Source organism: Gallus gallus, chromosome 7 (genome assembly GCF_016699485.2).
Source record: "Gallus gallus isolate bGalGal1 chromosome 7, bGalGal1.mat.broiler.GRCg7b, whole genome shotgun sequence".
NCBI classification, from domain to species: Eukaryota; Metazoa; Chordata; class Aves; order Galliformes; family Phasianidae; genus Gallus; species Gallus gallus.
In genome coordinates, this window is record NC_052538.1 from 1,174,555 (window position 1) to 1,199,498 (window position 24,944).

Sequence of the window (24,944 nt, forward strand, 5' to 3'; positions counted from 1 at the left end):
TCAGTGGTATTTAAATACAGCTGGAGTCCTGTGCTGCCAGAGTAGTGTGCTGCCTTTTTCATATCCTTGGTATTTCAAAGGCTTGTTTGCTTAATATTATACCAAAGCAAAATTATTATACTGAAGTGGTACTTTCCCATTTTAAGCAAGTGCATAATTTAAATGTGACTCTGCACTGTAGCACAGTGCTGTATTTGAGGAACATAAGTATTTTACTATACAGCTTTTCTGTACTGACTCTGGAGCACGATGCAGCCCTGTAAGTGTCAGCGGAGCCGAGTCAGGTCACTCAGATTTGGGAGGACTGCAGCTTGTCAATTCTTTGGCTCTGAATAAATGTTCATTTACTGACTCATTTCTCTAGGTCTAGTATGAGGAGGAAGATATGCTGTAAGATGAGTGAGCCTTTTCCAACTCGTTTAGGAGCACGAACCTTTGGCTGGCGGACGAGCAGCAGCAGACCTCGGGAACGGTGCAGGAGCAACGCTGCCAAGGCAGCACGTGGCAGCCAGCAGAACGGGGCAGCTCCTCGAAACCCTAGAAGAGCCTCGCTTCCCGGGTCCACGCCATGTGAGCACGAAGAGTAACTTAACGCGGGCTGCGGGCGGGGTCTCGGTGATGTAACAGGAAGCTCTGATGGCTCGCTGCTGCCGCCGCTCCTCACTCAGCAGCTGAACCTCTCCCGGCGCTGCCCAGAGCCGCGCTTCTCTGCCGGGCGTCTCTGCCGGCACCGCCGGGCTCTCGGTCTGCACCGTGCCCAGCGGACGTCTGCGAGGCTCCGAGCCGGCCGGGCGGGGAGGCTGAGGAGCAGCTCTCCGCTCCCTCGCTGGGAAGGTAGATCCAAGATCCAAGTGACCGAGCTCGGAACAACTCCGCGTGGTGAGTACGCATCAAAACACTTTCATTGTTTTACCTAAGAACAAAGTGCTTGTGCCCTCTGAACGCGTTTGATCTTAGGTGTGTTAGAGGGAAGAGTTAAGTGTGTTTGCATGCATTTATGCGAACCTCAGCATGTGCTATGCGACCTGCGGGGAGAAAAGGGTCTCAGGAAAAAGGTTCGTTTATTTTTAGTTACTGAAACGCTGAGCTGATTTTATAACCAGTGTTGCTTTAATATATCCTTGAGGAAGTAACCAATGATAAATAAGTAGAAAGATTGAAAAAAAAATTGTCGTCATTGTCTAAGTGTTTCCTTCTAAAACCCTTGTATCAGTTAACCATATTTCTGACTTTGCATCTGGAGAGAATTAGAGGCATCCTGATTTGAAAACGGTCCATGAGAATAATTCAATACAAGTGAAGCTCTTTCAAAAGGAGACAAATTAGGTGAGAAAGTGGTGCAAATTCTTTTACTGAATGCTTCTTTAATCTTACTGGTGTTATTATTTCAAAAAGAGATTGTATCCGAATTATTTCATAGTTAGGTTTTGCATTGTTATTAAACTACAGAATAGATGAAGCATCTATTTGCTTGAGAAAAAGTTAGCTTGAGTTTGGTGCTTATAGGTATGCTGGGATGCTCCTGTTGGGGCTTTCCCACGCTCACTGAATTGATTTACCGAAGGGTAGTTGTCTGCTATTGAATTGCGTTTAGAAGCTATTGATCGGTGAGGGTGTGTGATTCTGTGCCTTCCAGTGTGTAGTTAAGATAGTCTTGCCACTTCTTCATCTTCTGAAAGCGCATGCAGTATTCTGTTTTGAAAAATACGGTTGCGTGGTTATGATGATCACCTTTGCTACATCTGGTCGTCTGCCTGTTTGGGCAAGTAAAATAGATCTGTAGAATCAGGAGAAGATATTTCATTGCTGAAGGACAGTTGAGAACCAGTATAGGTTTGATATCACAGTTGGATTTGATCTACAGTGGTTCCTTTAGTCATCCATTGGTGCTTATGTTGAAATAGTAAGAAAAATAGCTGTGGTTCTATTGCTCTCTACCTTAATAAACTTGTGCCAAATACTTTGGGGCTGGATTTTGCTCTTACAAATGTGGCAGTGCTGAGCCTTTGCAGGAATACTGTGCACCCTGAGGATCTTGTTGTTCATTTGCAACAATAATGCGTATAATTTTTTAAAACTGTTCAGGTTCGTGATGTGCTAAAAGCCTGAATGTTGTGTTCCGAGGTCCTTTCAATGTGTTGAGAGGAGGCACGCATGTTCTGGGAAAATATGAATGAGGCAATATTTGAATCTGTGTTTTCTTACAAAATACGCGTGCTGCCACACTGAAATGCTCCATTATAAATAAAGATGTGTATTTTCACAGTATTCGATACTGCAATCTGCTTAAACTGTCATTGACTTGACTGCATATAGGAGCAATTCCAAAGCCATTATCCAGCTTTAAAAACCATCAGCACAAAAGGCTCTTGGCAGGTCTAAATCAAGCAAGATGGCAGTTCAGAAAAATGTCCATGTTGTTTTGCACAAAACTGACTACCTGAGCGTACGGTGTGTGTGGCAAGGTGGAGAAGGGCGTTATGTCTGTCCTGTCCAAATGTTGCCCTTGTCTGAATTCCCGACCATGTGGGCTCTTGCTCTACATTAAGAAATGTAATGTTTTACCCTTTGAAGTTGCTTGTCCTGATACAATGCAACTGTTGTAATCCTAATTTGCTGAGAGCCAGTGGGAATTTTTCCACTGACTGTCAAAGGGCAGGATATTCCTCAGTGTGGGTATTTTAATGTTGAAGGAGTTATTTCTTGTGGTTACAGACACTATTCATCCTGTAACTGGCATACTGTGATCTACTGGCAGTTGTTTTTTTAATATTTTTTGCTATTTTTTGGATATTCCTCGTTAAATAGATCTACACGTCTCATTCTTGGTGACTAGTGGCTTACCTGGCTAAAACATGGGGCCCGCTCAGGGACAGCAGCACTGTTCTGTGGGCTGAGTACTGCAATCCAGCTTTAGACAAGGATACAATTAAGAAAAGAACTGAGAGAAGAAAAGCACAGATAAATTTCCTTTACTGCTACTATAATTACTTAGTTCAATTCTTTGTGAATTTCAGTAAATTAGCTGCTTCCAACAGCACTTGTAGCATGTGGAATAGGATGGGTAGGACCGGGCCCACAAGAGTATGAAATCATACTGATAAAGGATTCAAACCAGCCCAGTCATTTGGAGGGAAATGTTGCTATCAATGTGTTTTTAATAATGAAGTGTACACAATGATAGTTTAAAAGTATCTATTTAATCGCTTCTATAGTAAGTGCTGGACACAATGTCAGCTGTTATGAAGGAAATTGAAGGAATTTCTCCAATGAGAAGTCCAAATACACAGATTTTTGTTGTTGTTCTTCAAGTAGAATTTCTCTTTTAGAAGTAGCTCCCATGTGTTCCCAACGTGTTTACAGCGTTCATGATCTGCTAGCAAAATTCCTCCTGTGCTTCTGATCAGCAGTCATTCCTACAGAGCACATGCACAGCACTGGCAGTACCACAGTGTTGTGGTTACCTCTGTTGTACAGGCGGGTGTTGCTCTGTGCAGGGGCTGCCTTCATTTAGCTTTGTGCTCACTGAGAACAGTTGCTTGTTTCACGTAACAGTTTGTGTCAGAGTGCTGGAGTTGAGTTAAACTATATCCTCATATTATTGGTTTTATACATATGTGCCAAGTATCTATCTCACGGTGATTCTTAATGCATCGACTGAAGAGGGAACATACATGTTTTGAAGGAGATGTGCAGAGTAAATTAGTCTCAAACCTTGTCCTTCATTTAGAAAACTGTGAATAGTTAGTATTGCTTTAAATTGGCTGCATCTGAATGTTGTATTAATATTTAAAAGAAGGAGGAGGAAGCTTTCCATGTGTGGTTAGAGCCCTTTCTTTCTCCTGTTACGTCTCACATTAGTAGTACATCTAGTACTACTACTAGTAGTATGGAATGTATTTTATTTTTTATTCTGATAACCAATGTAATACACTGCACAAAGGGCAGCAGAAATTGGCCTATTACTTACCTTCATGGTAAGAACCTACTATTTTCGTGGAAAAGTCTACAGCCAGTACAGTATAATACAATATCTTAATAAAATACTGTTAGGAAAATAAATTTATTTTAGCAGCGTTTTTTAGTCCTATTTTAGGATCAAGACAAAAACCTGGAAGGCTACATTGGAGAATTTTCGGTTATTTTTATTTTCACAACCATCTCTCCTGCATGTCTGCCTTAGTCTGCCAACCTTGTTTAAAATGTTTACATTTTCCCAGCAGTCATTCTTTTTCTACCCCAGTTCAGCTTAAACACTTTCAATCACTGCTGCAGTATATGCTGTCCAAAAGAACAGAAATGATTTATTTAGAGTTGCTTTTCCTTGGAAAGATGCATTTGAAATCCATTTAACTGAATGTAATGCATTAAGGGGGAAAGAAAAAAAAAAACTAACCAAAAAACTTTCCATGAGAGAAGCACTTCAGGAAAAAGAAAGCAGATTCCTAACTGGTGCAAATTTGTGTGTCTCCCTGGAGCTGTTACCTTTAAATATAACACAGATATCACCCAAGAATTTCTGGCAGTTTTGACCACTGTGAAGCTGTGGCTGACAGTTAAGAAAGTAACCAAATTTTAGGAAAGCAAAAACTATGTTGTATTTCTGGATTTGTGCCTGGACCATAAAGCCCTTCTTTAAGAAAATATCCCAAAGAAAATTAGTGACAGAGCTTTGTTTAATGAAGCCCATACCAGTCTCACTTCCCTTATTATACCAAGGACAAGAAACTAAACTTCAGTGAATTTGATTTTTTTTTTTTTCCCAACACAGCTACTCCATATACAGTATTCCATCAGCTGCATTTAGGCTGAGTATCCTCATAGTTCCTACAGCTGTTTCTTCCTTTAAAAGCATATTGTTTTGTAATTCTGAAAAGTCTACAGCCATTTTATTGAGGCAGTGGCAATGCTGGTAAAGATTTATTATGGTAAGCAGAAGATAGACTGTGAAGACAGTTATTCTCTCCAAACTCATGCATTTTAGGCTTTATTTTCTTTTCCTGTCAGTACTATCAGAAATGAATAATTCATCTCCCAGTGTTGTTGTACTCCATAGTCCTTCCTAGACAAATTATAAACAATGTATGTCTCAGACATAAATGAGAGCTTCAGACATCACATTACTTTCCTGTATGCATTTACGTATTAATTTAATGCCATAAACAGAGAAAAAAAGTATGACTGCATCCTTTTCCTTAATTATTTCTACTTAAAGGGCATGGTCTTCTGAAATGGTCTTATTATGGAGTTATCTGCCCTTTTTTTTTCTCTTAGTGAAATCCAGCAGGTGTCACTCTGGGGATTAAATAAGGAATATTCCACAAAGAGATAAAACTTTTGGGGAGATAAGATGTTGAATTTAAAAGTATTTATTTCAATATATTTTTTCCAGGATAACTTTTTGCCCATGCCTTTTTCATTTTTAAATACTTTTTTTTTCTTTTTAAAAATTCTGTGATTTAATGAGTCTGTTGGTCCTTCTGAGTATCCACTTGAACAGGAAAACCCACACATTTTTATTGGACTATTCAGAGCAAAGTTTTATTTGTAGGTGTCAAATCTGATCCATGGAGAGCTGGGAATCAGTTAAGCATTGCCTTTACTAAAAAATGCTTCTGCGTTCTTCCCTGGGAATCAAAACTACTTGTCTGTGGAAATTCTCCTTGCTTTTATTTTGCTTTTTATTTAATTGAAGTGCTGTTTGTTTATTGAAACAGTCCATGTATTGCTTTCTATTTAAGTCCAAAAATTGACATCATAGATAATTATCCCAACATTCAAAATAGTTGGAGAAGAGAAAGTTTTTCACTTTGCAGCAAGTTGCTAGTACAAGAAATTACGTGCTGTATGTTTTGTAATGAGAAAAGAACGGATTTTTGTTGCTTTTTTTTTTTTTATGTCTGTGGCACGGAGTGTAATCTTTAGAGACTAATGTAACAGTGTGCTGCACTGCAGTGGATTTTTGCATAAGCGGATGATTCTGTAGTCTAAGGGTCCCATATCCTATGGAATAGCGTATTGAAGAACATGTGGATTTCTAGGGGAAATCCTTGCTTATTTCCCGTACTATGGTAAAGCCTTCTTGTACTGAAACAAAACTTCAGCAGGCAGCTTTGTGAAGTGAAGCACAAATACACGTCTCTTTTCAGACAGAAAGAAGTTGTCTTTTACACATATGTGCGTACCTAAGTGTGTGTATATATGTACATTATACACATAGAGCACATGTATTTTACATGTGTATAAATATATATTTTATACACACACACACAAAAAAAATCATCTAGTTACAGAACTTGTAACCTCAAGCCTCTTTAAACAATTCAGTTTCCTTTCTCTCACTTCTTTCTCCTGTGTAAGCCTCCATCCTGTTCCGTTTTTTATTCTATTCCACTTCCTTTCCTGTGATGGCTCTGAATGAGTCACTTTGCCAGGCATTAAGAATATGTCTTGACAGTATTTCCTAAAGCTTATCCCACACCAGCTCATGTGGATGAAATTAACCTCTGCCTTATCCTTCCTTTGAAAGAGAAATATCTGTCCTAACACATCCAGTTTCTTGGAAGGGGAAGGTGGGGGTGAGAACCCATTCCATTAATGACTGTATTTTTAAACTAGGAGTCCTTTTCTATGAAAGGCTCTTAAGAGCAACCATTGTGTGTACCACAGCTGAATATCAAGATCGGTAACTTCTCATAAAATTGATTTATTATTCAGTCAGGAAAAGGTTAGTTGAAAAATGTTCAGGAAAGCCAAAATTAAGGCTCCTTCCTCATTGCTGCTCAGGTACTCTTTGCATTCTCTACTTTTTTAAATTGTGTATTGTTTTGTATATTGCATCGTAACATATTGAAGGCCACCAGGATTGTGCTTTTTGTATGAAGCCAGCAGCAATCAGAAAAAGCACTTGGTTAACACTAAGTGGGTACTTAAACACAGAGCTAAATTGTATCCTTTCTTGTGGTTATGTGCATGCCAGGGCAGTTTGGGGTTTTGAAGCTATTCTTTTTTTTTTTTTTTCCTCTCAGTTTGTTGGCTTGCTTGTTTTGTTGTTGTTGTTCTTGACTTTTTTTGGAGGGGGAGGGGGTTGTTTTGTTTTTAATGTGTGTTGTACTGTTTTTTTCAGTTCTCGGTAGGTAAAGATAGAAACACACACAAAAAATCTAATCAGTTAATTGTGTACGTGCATCAGGAAACAAAAGTCTTTGTGCTAAAACCAGACAAGGAAAATTATAGTCCTAGAGAAGAGTATCTTTGGAAAACAATTAGCACATGAAAATAAGGATTCCCTTTAGGCTGAACTCTGCTGTTGCAGTGTTCTTATTGCCCCACAGAGCTGCAGGAGGCAGCCCCGCTCCTCCATCAACTGTCATTGAAGGAGATCTGAAAGGTTAAATCCATTCTATCACTTTCAGATTTTGTAAATATATCTAAAATAATTAACATGGATTTAAATTGTACACCAGCAAGCAATGTAGAAATTGAAAATTTATTTGCTATGGTAAACAGGTGTAGTGTTTGTAATTGGGAGGTCTCACAGTTCTGTCTGGAGTGCAATTATTGGGTATTAATTTAGATGCTTGTTCAGTTATTTGTACTGGAGATGCTTAATTTCTGACTACAGACAGTGATTTGAACAGACTTGAAATCTTGACAGTGTCATTCGCAGGTTGATTTCAGAAGTCCCTGCACTGCCTTGCAAGAACCCTGTGTTGTCTTCTTGCGTGCTGGATGCCTTTTGCGAACCACTGCACGGGGTGGGGGGGGAGGGTGGGGGGGTAGATAGGCCTGCTAGGCCTGCATCGTTTTTTTTCTTTCCCCCTCCCACTCCCAGTATATCAGAATGTATCTTAAAAATCCCATTTCTTCTGTAGCTAACATGTCTCTTCTCAAAACTATGCATACAATCCAAGGGTAGAATTCACTCTATGTAGTTTAGCTGGGCACTTTTTATTTAGAGCTACAGAGATAACATAGTCTGCAGACATACTAAGCGTCTCTTAGAGTCACATTACAGCCCATGAAGGACGTGACATTGTTTCACAGTACGTTGGAAGGATGGCAAAATACTTGCACCATCTCTGTGGGGCCACTAGGGCACCAGAGCATATCAACATACACCACCAGATGTGTGTAAGATTAAGTGTTTACAGTCAGTGCAAAACCAGCACCAAAATAACTCAGAGTCAAAGTGGGTTTTAGGGCTCAATTGCAATAAGATCTCTAAATACAAGTAGACAAGGGGAGAAACGATGCACTTAAGTGCATATAATTTAATGAAACCAAAACTATGTGGTGGACACTTGTGGCTGGATAGGCGGTTGCCTGTGATAACTCAGTTTTCTGAGAGAGTTGCCTGCTTGCCAAACCCAAGTATTCAAAAATAGCATTTTACCATGCAGGAGTTGCTTAAGAAGTCTTACAGAAATTTGTTTTCCTTTTAGAATTTCTTTGCCTGTTAGTTAGACTTCTACACCTTTATAATGAGCATTTAAACAGAACAGTATTCCAGCTCTGAGGTAGGAGATGCCTTCTTGAGCCTGAAGTAACAGTAAAATGATAAAGTCTGGTAGCAAGGAAGATCATTCAATGGAAGGAATTAAAATTACTCTCACACACTCAGAAAATATCCAAACTAATTATAATGCAGTTCCCTTTGTAAAGCAAACTGTGTGCAAATAAGTAATTGGAACGACAGTGCCTAGAGCATGACTTTCTGACTGCAGTGACAAAGCTGAGACAGGAGCCCAGTGGTCAGTAACAAGACATTTCTATACATACAAGACCGTTTAGGTAAACAGAAAGATTCTTTTGGATAGTGAGATATCTGTGTTTGCGGTTATGTGTATGATAGGAAATCATAGTGGGTTTGCTAAATTAATTGTCTATTCATAATTTGAGTTTGGCAACAAAAGCAGTTGCTGGGTTTTAATACTTCATACAACTAAGATACCAGTAACTGCTATGATAAGCTAGCTTGTATTTTCTCATACAGAGTGAAGGTGAGACACCCAGTCTCAGTGTATGGAGGAATCTTATTATTGTATCTTTTCCTCATCTATGCAAGGAAAAGAATTTTCCTATTTCCGTTACCAGGCTAATTTTCTTGTCTTTTAAGGCACCGCACTGGGCTATCAGATGACTCAAAACTTCTCAGTTTTTCAGGATTCTTTTTTTTTTTTTTTTTTTTTTTTTTTTGCTTAGTTATGAGCCATGATTTGTGCACATGCAATTCAATGTTACTTTGGTTCCTTTGCTGCCATTCATCCACAATTTAAAACAAAATTGCTGAATTGGAGTAACAGAGAGGAACAATGGACTATAACAGGATGTTCAAAGCAGGGTCATTACAGTATATTTTCTTGTGCAATCCTGTTATGAGCAAGCTACATATTTACCAGCTTGCTTAATTTGTCAGCACCCTATTATTAGTGCAGTAAGGTTATGAGCTGCCTGTTTTCTATCAAAGTTCTGTATAATCTGGTAGACATTTTATCTAATATATTTATAGAAAGTTATTCATAACAACATTCTATATATTTTTAAGTATTCAGTATTTATCATCATTGGTAATGACAAGAAGGGTGGATAATGAGAAAAAGAGCCAGGAAATGCTTCACTGTAAAATGGCAAATTAACTTTAGTGTACTTTGCAAAATGAACTTCCAGAAGCTTATGCTGAGCTGCTGAATTTAGAAGTCCAGATAAATATTTTAAATCAAATATTTTGATCTTAAAGTTTTAAAAGGAAAACATTTCATTTGCAGTGCATTTTGTTGTTGTTGTTGTTTGACATACAGAGTACTTTTTAGGTTATTTTCAACATTTATAATACAGAAGGCCAGTCTACTTCTTACCCAGTAAGGGTAATAAGTAGTTCAGGGTCTCTGAAGCACCTGTGGACAGTTTATGTGATGTGTGATTAAGCTGGCGCTACTCTAGCTGAAGGACACCCACAAATGGTCACAGAAGCAAATGTTTTAAGAAGGTGTTGAGTTAATGTGAAATAAGGAGGTCAAGCAAGAGGATTCAGTCGCATCTGGGAGGACTTAAATTTGGAACTGGTATCCAGGAATTAGTAGAATAGATGAGAAACCAACACAGATGGATTTTGGATGTTGACGAAGACTGCATGTTTTCAAGATTGTGTGAGAATATCTCAGTTTTTAATCAAGATGTGTTATTTTCTTAGATGCAAAAATTCTTGGAATAAATACAGCCTAATTTGGAATACTGGGCTGTAGCTGTGTGACAGAGTCTGTGAAATGGAAAACTAAGGGTACTGTAGGACAGTTTTGAGGTTAGCAGAACTGTGAGGGGAAGTCTGTCTGGCAGCTAAATATCTCAGTGCTGCCTTCTTTTGCACGAACTTCTGCATGGGAGGAAAAGGGGGTGGAGGAATCAGCCACTGCTTGAATATTCATCCGTAAGATTCCAGTTCTTTCAGAGACACATTAACTGATATGAAGTGTCAGTGGATGAGATTTGAGTTGATGCTACTCATCAAAATCTTTTTCTAATTGAAAAGTTACTGTACAGCTTGAATGGCTCACTGGAAGTGCTAGAGACCAACTGTTCTGCTGCAGGTCTTTGACTTAGTTTGGCTTTTAAGTCCTAATCCTGCAAATTTTTAAACACAGAGTAGGATACTTACAAAGTACTAAGTGAAACTGTATGGATGGTGTGCAGAGCACAAAACAAGGCCAGTGGCTTGCAAAATCAGCAACAATTTGAAGGGAATTGTACAGATGGCAAGAAAACATTGAGACGAAAGCATGTGTGGGGAAAAAATGTTGGTTGGCTGCTGGGGCCACGCTACTACTACTATTTGAGAGGATACCTGGTGGTTACCATGCCCAATGGTATTATCTGTCTAACAAAGAACATCAGTATATTGTTTGGTATAGGAAAGAGAATGCTTAATGTAAAAAATAAACCAACCATTTAATAGTAATTAACAGTATTTTTGTGACAGCACACTAGTTAAAGCATTCCTTCTGAAAATTGTCTTATAGGCCTGTATGTATGCAGTATTTTAATGGAAATAGCTCCAAGAAATACATGTGCACTTCTAGAATCCATTTTCAAAAGTAACACTTAACTGCTTAGAACACTGAGCGTATGAAAAGGACTACATACGATGATGACTGACTTGTTGAAATCAACCATGTTTTCTTAGGCAGTGACTAGTTGAAAGAACACAGGATTTCTTGGGTTTATGTTGTGTCTCCAGGATAGGATGAGAACCATGGTTAAAAAAGATGTCTGTTGGGTTGCTTTTCCTATGAGAAAGCATATCTCTTTACTCTCTCTTCCAAGAAAGTGAGATGGAAATAGCTTTCACCTCTGTAGGCTTCTAGCTGATGTACTAGAAGCCTGTAATCCAGAAATCACTCAGTCATATTAATTTGCCCAAGGGGACAAGATTCATACTGCCATAGATCATCAGGGTTACTTGATTTAGGTGGAGATGCAATCAATGTGCTTCCACCTGACTGAAAATTTAAATAACATTGGCTTTTCTTAGCAAAAGAGAACCTTCAGAGAATCATCTGAAATTTTCTGGCAATTATTTTTTGTTTTGTTTTCAACTTGCTCCTGCTTCTGCAGATTAGTTTTATACATAAAAAGATGAAAAAGTCTTCTATATACAATTTGGTTTACTGATTCAGGTAATTTAAAAAGAAAATAATTGTGGGCCTACATTTGTAAGCACACTCAGGTAAAGTATAAATTATTTCCAGTCTCATAGAGGGAGATGAACCTCAGTTTGTCACAGACAGTTGTTTCCTGGCAGGGGCACTTGGTTCACAGCTTCCAGTGTTTGAAGATGCCACAGGTCATATGGATTCTGTGTGTTTGCAGCCTTTGGGCTTAACAGGAAGGTCAGCAAGTTATCAAGCAACTGCTTTCTGTTCGAGGAGATTCAAATGCCTTTCCTGCCCTGCTGCTGGGGCGCATCAGCTTTCAAAGAGAAAACAGCACTGCTCCTCTGAAGTTGCCACTATCTAGGCTTTGTCATCTAGCTAAAAAGAGCAAAAAAATTCAAGTTTATTTGCTTTCTTTTTGTTGTCATTGTTGTTCTGTTTGAGACCCTGTAGGCCGTTTTCATCTAGCTTAGTTTCTGTGGAACTACCCAATATGGACTTTTTGGATTCCTTCTGTGTTTTGGTAGTCTCTCGCAGCTGCCTTTCCAAAGCTGTCTGTATCCCTGAATCGTTAGGAGGATTCCCACTTCTCAGTAACTATCTGGAAGAACTCACTGTGTTTTCCATACATAACCCATGTATATATTGTAATAGAACAAACCATAATATAATTCTTCCTCACCAAACCTACATGGATACTACGAAGGGTGATTAAGTCAGGAATCTCCCTTTCCCAAGTAAACCATGTGATTTACTTTAATCCTTGTTGCATGAGAGCATGGTTGTCAGAAGACCTATTTCCAAGTTGCATGTCTTTTGAAGAAGTACAAGATGTGATTGTAGAAATGGTAGGTATGTGGTCAATTGCATGGATGTAACTGCCTCTATTTTTTTAGCTAGGCTTAAGCAATAATTAATGTAAAATTGGAGTTTTGTTTGTTTGCTTTTCTGAAAATACAGCGAGCACATTATCAGTGTTACTGATAGATGATCCCTTCTGACAGCGTTTCAGTGAATTATCTTTTTTCTTGTTTTGGTTAAGGAAGGTAACCTTTGCAATGCTCTGTTTTATTTACCAGCGATATCCGTAATCTGTAGAAACGTCATATGTGAAATCACAGCACAGCATTTAAGAAAAATATTTGATGTTTATTGGAAAACCACTTGGTAACCAAACAAACAGAACTGTGACTACTGTCAAATTTGATTTATTTTAAATAATGCCATCATTTTTTACGATTTTTTTTTTTTCAAAATTAGAAAGAGATGAAGTGATTCAAACGAAATCAGAGTCCTCTCTTGTCTTCTCCAAAATCCAAGTTGTACCATATTACACATAGTTGATGAACGGGTGAAGATTTTTTTGCTGATGACTCTTTCACATGCTTCTGCAGTTCCTACTCTTTTGTTAGATTTGGAATTGAAGTACCAAAATGTTATGGAAAAAGGCTGCTCTTGCATTATTTCTGGCAGACTTACAACTTGGGAGTATGTAAGATATCATCAGAAAATTTGTTCTCTTGAGATTCCTGTCTAAATTTCCAGACTAATAAATCTGGAGCATTATCCAAAAAACTGTAGATACTTTGATGCTCATAGAGTTACAGCAGAACTTGTGGTTGATGTTTTGGATTATTTTTGTTGCTGCTGGTTTTTGTTGTTTGTTTGGATTTTTTTCAGTGTTTCACTTGTCACTATTTTTTTTTTTACATAATTTTAGTTATTTCTTACTCTTTCTCTCTTGTCTCCTAAGCAAAACCAGTATGTAAGAATTTCCTATGTCCTTTTGTCCCTTAGTCGTGTTTTTAATGCAATTCATCATTCACTGTCCTTGTAAAATAGGTGTTGTTTTTGATGAGCAATAGTCTGTTAATTTTAAGTGGGGTTTGATGACATTGTATCAGTCCACATGCAGAATGAACTCTGAACTGAATCACTACTGAAGGTTAAGCCAAGTGAGAGTGAATATCTTTTGGGAAAAAGTTGTTCATTTTTTTCCCCCTGTGTTTAGTTTGGATAGATTTAATAAAGAATATGTGTGTTATTAGTATATCAAATTCTCTTTATTAACGAGTCCTTGCTACTGAAATGTTTCATAGTTTTAAACACTGTTGACCACTTTGTTCAAACATTACTATAGAAAAACAATCATTCAAGGATCCATCTATTAGTGTAGCATGAGCAGAGAGCTACTTTGCTAGTATAGGTGATGCAGTTGTCAGTGTTACTATGTCAGTATTCATCAGTAATTAATTCCATTGCTTTAACAAGAGCACTTGGAGACCATGTTATCATTCTAGCAGGACTCTGCCAACCAGATGGTGCTGTTACTTGTTTTTGTTTTGTTTCTTTTTCTCAGGGAAGTAGGATTGAGCTCACTGGAACTGTTTCTCATTTCTCACAGATTAATATCAGTAAACTTAATCATTCAGAGGAAAACACATTTGGCACTCATTACCTATGCGGACAAACATATGAGGGCTGCTCCAAAAGTAATGTAATCCTATTTCATTCTCTTGGCCTGTCACATCAGATGTGGACATTGCTGGAATGGCAGCACAGGTTGAACCTTCCTGCCAATATCCCGTTATATTTTGTTGCCATGATACAGATGGCAGCAGAGGGGCAGAGGCTTCTGACATGGTAGTGTGTATGAGGCAAAATTCTAAAACTGAATTCCTCTTTGTGGAAAAAATGGCACACACTGACATTCATTGATGCTTGCTGAACATTTCTGGAGACCAAACAGTGGATGTGAGCACAGTGCAGCTGTGGGTGGTGTGTTTCAGCGGTACTGACACTGCTGCAGAATACAAGCCATGTTCTATGTGACCGTGCACAGCTGGCACACCATGAAATGGAGAACATCTTGATCAGCTCATCCATGCGAATCAGTTAATGGCGGTGACCATAGGAAAAAAAAAAGTGTTTTGTAGCTGAGAATTTGTTCTATCAAATAGTGTTCTTGTGCTATTTGTATCTATTACCATTTTCTTGAAAATAAGCAGGAGGCATTACTTTCAGAGCAATCTGTGTATCTCATGCAGTAGTCACTCCTATTCCATTAATTTGGCTTGTATTTTATTTATGTTAATATCTGTAGCCTCCTAGAATAAAATTTATTACATGTGCTTAGATAACTGATCAGCAAACTAGAGATTGTAACAGAGTTATATTTTAGATTCTATCCTTATTTAGTTATGCCTTTTCCTAGGAAAAATTTACTGATGTACTCTTGCAGCAGCTCCCGGGAAATATTTACATATAGGAGTAATGTTCCCAAAATTCTTCCGTGAGGTAAAAGACTTATGAAAGTATATTTATTGTGAATAAGGAAGGGAAAAATCAGCTCTTGGTACTTTGCTAGTGGTTTTTGCACTGTGTAGACCTGTACTAGCATCTAACGGTTGTCCTCCATTCCTCAAACATTAATGAGTTCTATTTCAAAACTGTGCTTATGGAGAGAGCTGCTTGCTTTTGGAAGAACATGAAGTATACTAGAGGCAACTGATCTCCCACTCTCACCTCTTCTCCACTCCTGATGATCTTGTTAAGTTTTTAAAAGCTTGGCTCCGTAACAAATTGCTCATAAGACCAATTAATACTGTGTGGAAACAGATGTTTTTGATTTGTTAGCAGTGATGTTGTTTTCAGGCTCCAGAATATCACAGGACTTTTATTTTTTGTAATGCGCCTCTTGATCTTTTCATTTATTTTAGAATACTTAATTATGTTTCACAGATATAATTGAACTGGAGCAGTTACACTTTAGATGGAGGATTTCTTATCTTCAATCAGTTCTAGACCAGTGAGCTTTAGTTTCCTTCTTTTTGCTTCCGTCTGCATCCTGCACAGTGCTTGTTGAAATGAAAGATGATGTCGCCTTAAGGAACTAAATTTCTTTTTGCATTGCTTTGCCTAAATAATAATAATAAAAATTCTCCTTGGCTGTCCAGGAACTTACTGATTGCTCTAAAACTCACGTCTTTATCTAACTATAAATGTAGATAATAACGATAGTATATAATTATCCAGACTTTTTCAAAAGCCAGTGACTAAAAGCACGTGAAGGAAAGATCATCTGTGTTTATGCAAGCTATATTCTGGGCGATAAGAAGTAACATTATTTTTGTAATTATCAGTCATTAATTGTGTTGACTTCCTTTTCCTCCTAGAATAAGCACAGAAAGAAAGGCATGTTTGTGTTTTGTTTAAAGCCTTGATCAACAACAGATCCCTAACTTTCTTTTTTACTTTTCTAAATTTTATTTGCTCATAAATGGCATATGTCATCAGATGAAATGCTTGTTTGCCACCCATGCTGTAGGTTTGATTAAGCTCTAGAGCTTCTGTCTTCCAAGAATGCTAACAAAACTTCACAGTGACCATCTGGGCATCTATCCTTATTCAGAACAGGATCATTTCTTATGTAGCATTCTGCATTTTAATAATCTCTGGCAATTTCGACGTGGTAGTTACGCTTCAAAGACTGTTTTCTCTTGTGATGGCCTAAGGGCCAGTGGAGCATGGAGAAGTGTAAAAGAAATACATTCACAGTTGCTGTCGTGAGAAAAGTTTGAAAGAGTCAGGATTACACTCAGGCTTCTCCTGGGTCAAGAGAGCCACAGAAGCACTTAAGGGAAGTAACAGTGAATAACTGACAGTGAGTGGTGAGTTGCCACTGTCTAGTCAAGCTGTGAGGAGAGCAATATCACTGGTAGAATGACAAGTACGTGAAGACTCACAGATGTGGATGTCTCATCAAGTCTGTCTCTTGTTTAAATCAAAAGACCTCAATCAAAATTAACTGCCTGATTTAATCACCAAAATTAACTGAATTAATGTACGAAAAAATGATAGGGGTTTACAACCAGACTTTCATAGTTAAGGCATTTAGAACAGTTGCTCAGGAAGTAACCTATTAGTGTTAACATGTAGCTTTAGAAATGTTAGATTTGGTATAACTTAAACAGTGCTGCTTTGTTACTTGCTTAGTTTAGTGGAAACAAGAAATAATGTGCAAATAGTATTCAAAGTTATTGAAGGATTGCATTCTGTGCAATGAATGCAACACATGCTGCCAAAGCACATCTCAAGAATGATATTCTCAAATGTATAGCTCAGACAATAGATTTCTGCAATAATTCCTTAGTTATCCCCATAGGGATGTGGTAGCTGCAGCTAGGATGAAGAATGCTAACAAACGTTAGGATGTAGCAGCAAGTATGTCGTAACCACTTGTGCCAAGAAACTAACCCGAATCCCGTAGTGATCAGCTCCACCTATGTCACAGTCCTATTGGAGAAAAAGGATATTGCTTAGAGAAATGTACTGGAGACATTTTATGGTAGTAAGTATTGGAAAAATATTGCTTCTAAGTGAGATTTAAATGTGAACCAGCTTTTTTTTCTTTTTTTTTTTTTCTCTATGCCTACAATGAGTTATCATAAAGTTTAGTATTATACTGGTAAGTTTAGAAATGCAAATGATATGGGAATAATTTAGAGAATAGACTTTTCAAATCTCAAGTTATTTTTTGTTCCCAGAAAGTACATGAGAATTACACTGTACAGCTTTCAAAGCTGACTAACTCAATGTATTAAGATAGAAACAGTAATTTAAAACCAGTTCGATTTTTTTTTTTAATGGACTAGATACCTATGAGATACAACTCAGTATCTTTCACAGATAAGATATTATATAGTTAAGATGCAATTATATGAAGGGTCCGTGAGCATTCAGCGTGGTAACGAGTGATGTTTACAACACCATTCACGCAGTTTTGGCTGTAGGAAGCTGTATTGTTAGGCTTCTGGCTCGGACTCAGGATATCCCTTCTGCTTTCAAAAAATCTGAGTCCTTAATTTCCACATGAGCAGTCACCAAAGGTCCATGGAAGAGTCCTTGAGCAAAACTAAGGCAGCACTGAGTGCCTTTTTAAAAAAAGAAAAAGAAAGAAAGAAAAAAGAAAAACCCAAAACTGTTAAGCCCTGTGGTGAAAATAATTTGTTGGAGAGAATTTTCAAATAGTTCAAGGGGCTGCCAGGATTTCCAGCATGGTCCTATTTGAGCAGTGTACACCACTTGTCTTTGGATTTTTTCACCGACGAATATTAACTCTACAAAATCTAAGTTATGTTAGGAAATAGAGGATGGTGCTGCTGTATTGCTTTTATAAAATTGTATCTTCAGATCTGCCATTTTATGACTGTTTGGCAAATCCCAGCAGTGCAATCAGAGAAGCAAGCTGCTAGCTTCAGCAGCTAATGATGCTTCAGTAAAACTAATATGTGATGCCAAAGGATACCTTCCTTTCCTTCACCCCTTTCAGTGCTTCCAGAATACTTGAATTTGGTCACTTAAACTCTGGGAGGAGCTGTTTGCTGCAAAAATGACTCCATGTTTCTGTATTTGTCAGTGTTTATGGTATACAATATTTAAAGTCTATATAAACAAGACAAATTAAACAGCTTGCTGTAGTCATCTGCCTCAGTGATTGTTTTGATAGATTACAGTTGCTGGAGATCTGCACAACTCTTTTCCAGTGCTCTTTCAGCTGTCTTTTGGTTTCTTACAGCCATACTGCAATGTTTCACCTCTTTGATGGGATCTCACCCAAAATTTTCATAATGGTTTTCTGGCCCCTAGTGAAGTTTTTCTGAAAACTTTACTTAACCGATTTGCCCTTTCTTTGCGCTCTATGGAGGTGATTCAGACTTTAAATGTCGACACCCACCCACCCCTCTCTCCTCTTTTCACACGACCTTTGCTTTTGAGTTTATTTTTCATTTTGCTCTGGGCATGTGATTACATAGTGACTAGTGGAATGACTGGGAAACTCAAAACATGAACGTGCTATATATTTTTTTATGCTTCTTAAAATTCTCATCATATTTTTTGTATGTTTCTTATCTCCTGCTCCTTCAGCTGAGCTGTTCATAGGAAAGTTATTAATGTGGCAGGGATATGTAAGGATTTTACCTATTTGAGGTGGAATGGGATTACGCAGTATGTGGGCACCTACTGCTTCCTGGGAAGTGCACCTCAACTGCAGCTGCCTCCATGCAGAATGCTCAAGAGACATTGGGGCCAGATTTGGTGTATGTCTCTTATCCTCTCAGGGCATCCTAAAGGAGCCCAGGTGCAGGCAAGTGAACTCAGGCTTGATCTCTCTCAGTATGGAAATGTGCGATGAGTTCTAGTTGGGAAGATGCAGTATGTACGTAATTACATCTGTGTTTGCAGATTGCAACTTGAGGTAAATACAATTAATACTAAGGAGCAATTATGCTACCTGCAGTTTGTAGAAAAGTCAGAATGAGAGAGAGTGGTTTGATCTGTAACACTTTGCACTATGACAATCAATGTGACTTATGACCAGAGAGTTAAAATGAGTTTTAAATTTAAATCAGCTTTCTTCATGCCAGTATGTTGCAGGAGACTTACTTCATGGAATGCAGCACCAGTGTTTCATTGCACTTAACTACAACATAGCTACTCCTGAATATCATTTGATAATTACAATGTCAATATATATTTTTGGGGTTATTGGGGGTCAAGTTACGATTAAAACGGTTGCAAATATTTGTTATACAAGGTTGTTATATGCAATTCATTCTATAAGGCGAGTTCTTAGAATGGGTTGCAAGTGACGAGAAAAAGAGCTGGCTACAGGAGGTCACATTGGGTAACGATTATACATTTACCTAGTTGTGTTGGAAGCGTGCTTAGTGGCTGGTAGGTGCAAAGAGAATATTGATGTAGATTGTTTCACTGAAGTGACTTAATGTGGGGAATTCCTTCTGGGAGATTTTCCTTCAAATTCAGCATGTTAAGTGTACTAACAGGGGTAATCATGTCCAAAACATAGCCTGAGAACAGATTTTGAGTAGGCTCATTCTAAACACTGCATTTCTCACTGGTATTCTCTCCTGAAGGGAATAAAATTTGTTAGCTAATTAAAGACTGAGCTCTATGATTCAGTAAGAGAATTAAAAATACTGATGATCATCATCCCTTTATGTTCTCTTGGTATTTCTCTGTGAGCTTAAAGGAATATCCAAATACATCATTTGAAGGTTTTTATTTGTTTGTTTCTTGTTTTTAGAACTGAACCCATCTTCTTAACAGGTTGCCCAAGGAGGTTGTGGATGCCCCATCCCTGAAGGTGTTCAAAGCCGTGCTGGTTGTGGCTCTGGGCAGCCTGGTCTGGTGGTTGGCGACCCTGCTCATAGCAGGGAGGTTGAAACTAGATGGTCATTGTGGTCCTTCTCAGACCAGGCGATTATATGATTCTTTGTACTGTAATCATTCTATGTTTAGTAGTACTATATATTTACAGTAGCTGATTTGGCTCCCCGTTCTGAATTAGTTCAAATTTCCCATAAGATTTGTAGTTTGATTTTCAACAGATGTTTTAAGGTCATCTTCTATGTAATGATTGGTACTCAACAATGTGGGGTTCAGAGTTCAGCTCTCTGGGTGATAGCCACTTCAGAATTGAAGTTCTCTATTCCTGAAAAAATGCTTATCAAAGGTTTTCCGTTCTCTGTAACTTTCTGAAGTGGTATGAGACAGATCAGTAATGACTTCAAAGCTAGAAATTGTCTGATAACAACAGTCTGGGAATGAATACTCTTTAGTCTGGAGGATGAGAATGATGCTTACTGATAGCTCAGTGTCCTACTGTATTCGTATGTAGGAGATGATGACTTTTGGAGTAGGACAGACCAGATGCAGCTAAGCTTGTCAGTGTTGCCCTTGATCAAAGTCTGTGTTTAAGCCATCTTATGCTTTGCTTAGACAAAGCAAGAAGTATTTTGTATCTTAGTCTATAAAACATTTATATGCTATCCAGAATAACTAATGTCATCATAAAAATTCCAGTAGACTTGGAATGATGTACAGCAATTGTTCAGCAGTGCAGTCACTATAGATCTGAGCTGTGGCACAAAATAAATAAAAAAGGTTTTATGAAATGTGAGAGACTGTCCAGGTAATAAGAACTGTTAGCGCCTTTCAGCTTTTTTAAAGAAGGTCCCTGGTTTATTTCTCTGCACAATCACATCACTGGGCAGTTAAACTAATAAAAGTACCAGTACGACAGTTGTTTCCTAATGCTGTCCTGAGAAGGGGAAATAGGTTTACTTTAGGGTGGCAGGAGGAGAGAGGGGGGGAAAAAAGAATTATACCTGCAAATTCTGATTTCAGTTGAGAAACCTGGAGATACTAGGGAAGCGAGTAGTTAGCTCATGAAGTTCTTTTCTGTTCTTTGAATTCTGTAGATCTGAAGCAGTACTTAAGCATTTTTATATCTGCAAATACACAAGGCATGTACCTGTTACAGAATATACTTGCTTCTAGTTAAGAATTAATATGGAAATTTTGTGTCTGTGTTTGACCCAGTTATCTATGTCAGCAAAAAGAGCACTTGATTTCTGCTCTTACAGCTTCAGAAGAGAACAATATTCTCTCTCTACCATATATGCTGATTAATTCAGAATATTGTATTCATTACCTGTTGAGCTTAAGCAAATATCCTGCTCTATCAACAGCAAGAGGAAGCCCATGGAGAAGAAATCTGCATTTCACCAAAGGAAGCTTGGCATAAGCTACCTTGATATAAATGCAGATTTTTTTGTTTGTTTGTTTCTGGATGGTTCCCTTGCATGGAATTGGTTTGGTGATGTGGTTTCCGTTGGCTCTAGCAATGTCAAGGCCATTGATGATGAAAGTTTGTACTGTTTTTCCCCACTGCTAGGAAAATTGTCTTCCCCCGTCCTGCCCCCCAACCAAATCTCTGCCAAGCAAGCAGCTGTGAACAAAATTTCTCAGCAAAAGGAATTTGAAGTTTTGCACACTGTGTGGAACAGGAAAAGCACACACAAAGCTTTGAGAGAGATGAGGTGAGGCACACAAGTTCAAATCCTCTGGGTAAAATGGGAGCGTATGCAACAGATGATCCTTTGAAGGAGTCCTATGTAGAAAACTGCAGGAAAGAGTGGAAAAATGCAAGAGAAGATTATTTCCATAATGACTTTGGGTAACTTAGTCTAAGAAATATTTGCTATTAAGGTTGATTTGCAAACCTACTGAAAGTGAGTACTATAACTGCATCTGAGACACTGGCAGATCAAGGGCAAGAACTGGTCAGTAGAATGTGTTTTAATTTAACTCTAGTAAATGTTATCGAAGTTTCCCATAGATTTCCACAAATGTTATTTCCCCCAGGATTATTTTAATGGAGAAGAGTGAAATCACTACCAGAATTTTGTAGGTTTTGGTTTTGGTTTGTTTTTATCTAGGAAAATAAATGCAAGATGTGAATCTGCAGAAAAGATGTAAGCCCACATTAAAGCCATCTGTATTTTTCATGCTTCTAATGGAAATTTTCAGTTGGTTGCCATTTGGACAAAATTTGAGATTTTCCACAACAAATTTCTGCCTTAATATTATTACTATTTTTACATCTAGGGGAGACAATGTGCTTAAATATGTGAATGAAATATAAGCAGAATTTATACATAATTTTTGAGCAGAATAGCTGTGCATAATTCCCGTTCCTCTGTGCTGTGGCCATAGTGCTTGTAATATTTTATTGCATTTGGAATGAAATACTTGGTTCTCAAGAAATAGCTTATCCAAGAGAGACTTGGTTTTATCAAGACTGTGAAACTGTGTCCAGTATCTGTGGTATTTTAATGTTCTTAACTAATATTTTTATTTTGCTTTGCAATCAGGTAAGCTGGGGTGGAATAGTGCAAAAGGATATGGAAAAGTCTGTTTGTAATTAAAGGAAGACTAATTGGACTTCTGGGACTGTGTGTAAGATACACTAGTCTTTCCCACGGCCACGCCCTGAGCATATGATCTTTAACTGAATTCATGGAAACATTCAGGCTGCTTCCTACAGATTGCAGCTGGCACTGTCTGTAAAATCTGTGCTTCACAAAGAGAGGAGGATTTTATGTGATAATGTGCAATGATGCATTTCATCCTGCCACAGTGTTACTACACAGCTATGTGAAACAGATGGAATAGACTGAGAAAAGAAGGAAAAAGGCAACCCTTCATGCCCGAAATAGGACTCCTATTAATGGTCGTCTTTGCAGTTCTCATTCAGAGGAGATGAAATAGTGTGGTGCTTGGCCATGAAATGTGTGTGTGGCTTACAGACTGCATGCCAGCTAAATTGTTAGGTGACACACCAACTGCTTCTGCTATTTCAAACTTTTAACGTCTTTCCCTGCATCATAATCTCTTCAAGTAGAGCCCTTTCAATGGCATAGTATCATCTTCCTGTTAACAGCATGAAAATGGAACAGTGTGTTAGTTCAAATTTAAGGCCAGTTAGACCTGAGTCTAACAAAAAATAGATTAGTGTAGTCACTTGGTAGTACTTGGATTCCTCTTCAGAGGATTTCACTTCTCATTTTGTTACGATGATTAGTTAATTACACCTAGAAGCTTGAACCTGTGTCAGAGTTGTGCTTATGTGAATATTCGTCTATAGTACAGTGTGGATGAAGATGAAAGGACTTCCATTTAGAAACACTGGTGGATGATATTTTCCTGTATTTGTCCACACTAATATTAATTCAGATCGGTGGAAAATTATCCATGTTATTATTAGCTGTAGCACTCGAAGGAGTTATGTGTAGAGGGATTAAAAAAAAAAAAACCCTTTTATTGGTTGTTTTACTTTTAGCTATTTTAAGACCACCTCTGCATCTAGTCTGTGGGGAAAATGAGAGATATATAGTAAAGTCAAAAGCTTTGATATTGCTGTTTTCTTAATTTGTCTATTGAGTACGTGCTTCCATTCTTTTCTGTCATTAGGAGCGTTTCACAAGCTTTTGTTCTTCATATACTTGTTCAGAGAGATAGGTCATGATTTTGTAAGTCAGGACTAAAGTCTCTGTGGGCCTCAAGAAGACATGTATGGATGGATAAATAGATAGGAATTATTCAGTGCTATAGGCTTCTAAAGAACTTTTAAGAGGTCATTTCTCAATGGACAAAGGCTGAGGTATTCAACAACTTTTTTTTTTTTTTCTTTTTACCTCAGTCTTCACTAGTGACTGCTCTACACACAGCCCTCGAGCAGATGGTTTGGAAGGTGGGAGCATTGTCCCTCCTGCTGTAAGTGAAGATCAGATTTGTGAGGTGGTGAGAGACCTGTCCCTCGGGGGACAATCAAGGCCAGGCTGGACAGGGCTCTGAGCACCCTGATCTAGCTGTGGGTGTCCTTGTTCATTGCAGGGGAGCTGGACTAGATGACCTTTAATGTTCCCTAGAATGTTCCCTTCTTCTAGAATCATAGAATCGATAAGGCTGGAAAAGACCCACAGGATCATCCAGTCCAACCATCCCCCCATCACCAATGGTTCTCGCTAAACCATGTCCCTCAACACAACATTCAAATGCTCTTTGAACACCTCCAGGGTCGGTGACTCCACCACCTCTCTGGGCAGCCCATTCCAGTGCCTGACCACCCTTTCAGAGAAGTAGTATTTCCTAACGTCCAGCCTGAATCTTCCCTGGTGCAGCTTGAAGCCATTCCCTCTAGTCCTATCACTGTCACACGAGAGAAGAGGCCAACCCCCAGCTCACTACAACCTCCCTTCAGGTAGTTATAGAGAGCAGTAAGGTCTCCCCTGAGCCTCCTCTTCTCCAGACTGAATAACCCCAGCTCCTTTAGCCACTCCTCATAAGGCCTGTGCTCCAGACCCCTCACCAGCTTTGTTGCCCTCCTCTGGACACGCTCCAGGGCCTCCATGTCTTTTTTTTATGGTGAGGGGCCCAAAACTGGACACTGTACTCTTGAAATGTTTTATGATACTTTCCATACTGTTGTGGTTAACTACTACTGGTTTTTATCTTTTTGAGTCTCCCAAATCTCCTTTATGTCTAGCACACTCTGTATGAGTCCAATTAAAATATTTGTTGATAAAATGCCATTTGAGGAATACAAAAGATGAAAAAGCATAGGGGGAAAAAAAAAGGGGGGAAATAACTACCTAATTAAAAAGGAAAGAAGACGGGCTTCAAACCGCTAGAATTCAAAAGGTTGGTTTTGGCTGCTGCTTTTTCTTGGCTTTTGGTACAGTAAAGATTAATAGTTTTGATAATTTAGCACAGTATAACTTGTAATGTCTAATATTCAAAGGCTGAAATATACCAGATCTTGCTCTTCTGACTTTTGGCATGTGAAATTTTAAATGTGTTCTGAAAGAGGAAACGGCTTGAACTGTGGTGGCTTAGGTTGACCTCGTAAAGACTTTGAAGTAGCTGGGG

At 38.4% G+C, this 24,944-nt stretch overlaps 1 protein-coding gene across 1 annotated transcript in view; it reads left to right on the forward strand.

The window, feature by feature from the left end:
• Window positions 1-662: 662 nt before the first annotated feature.
• CALCRL (calcitonin receptor like receptor) overlaps window positions 663-24,944 on the forward strand; it is a 62,649-nt gene continuing 38,367 nt past the window's right edge. The window contains exon 1 of the mRNA NM_001163650.2: window positions 663-879. The gene's annotated coding sequence lies outside the window, so the exon portion shown is untranslated. The remainder of the gene's footprint in view (window positions 880-24,944) is intronic.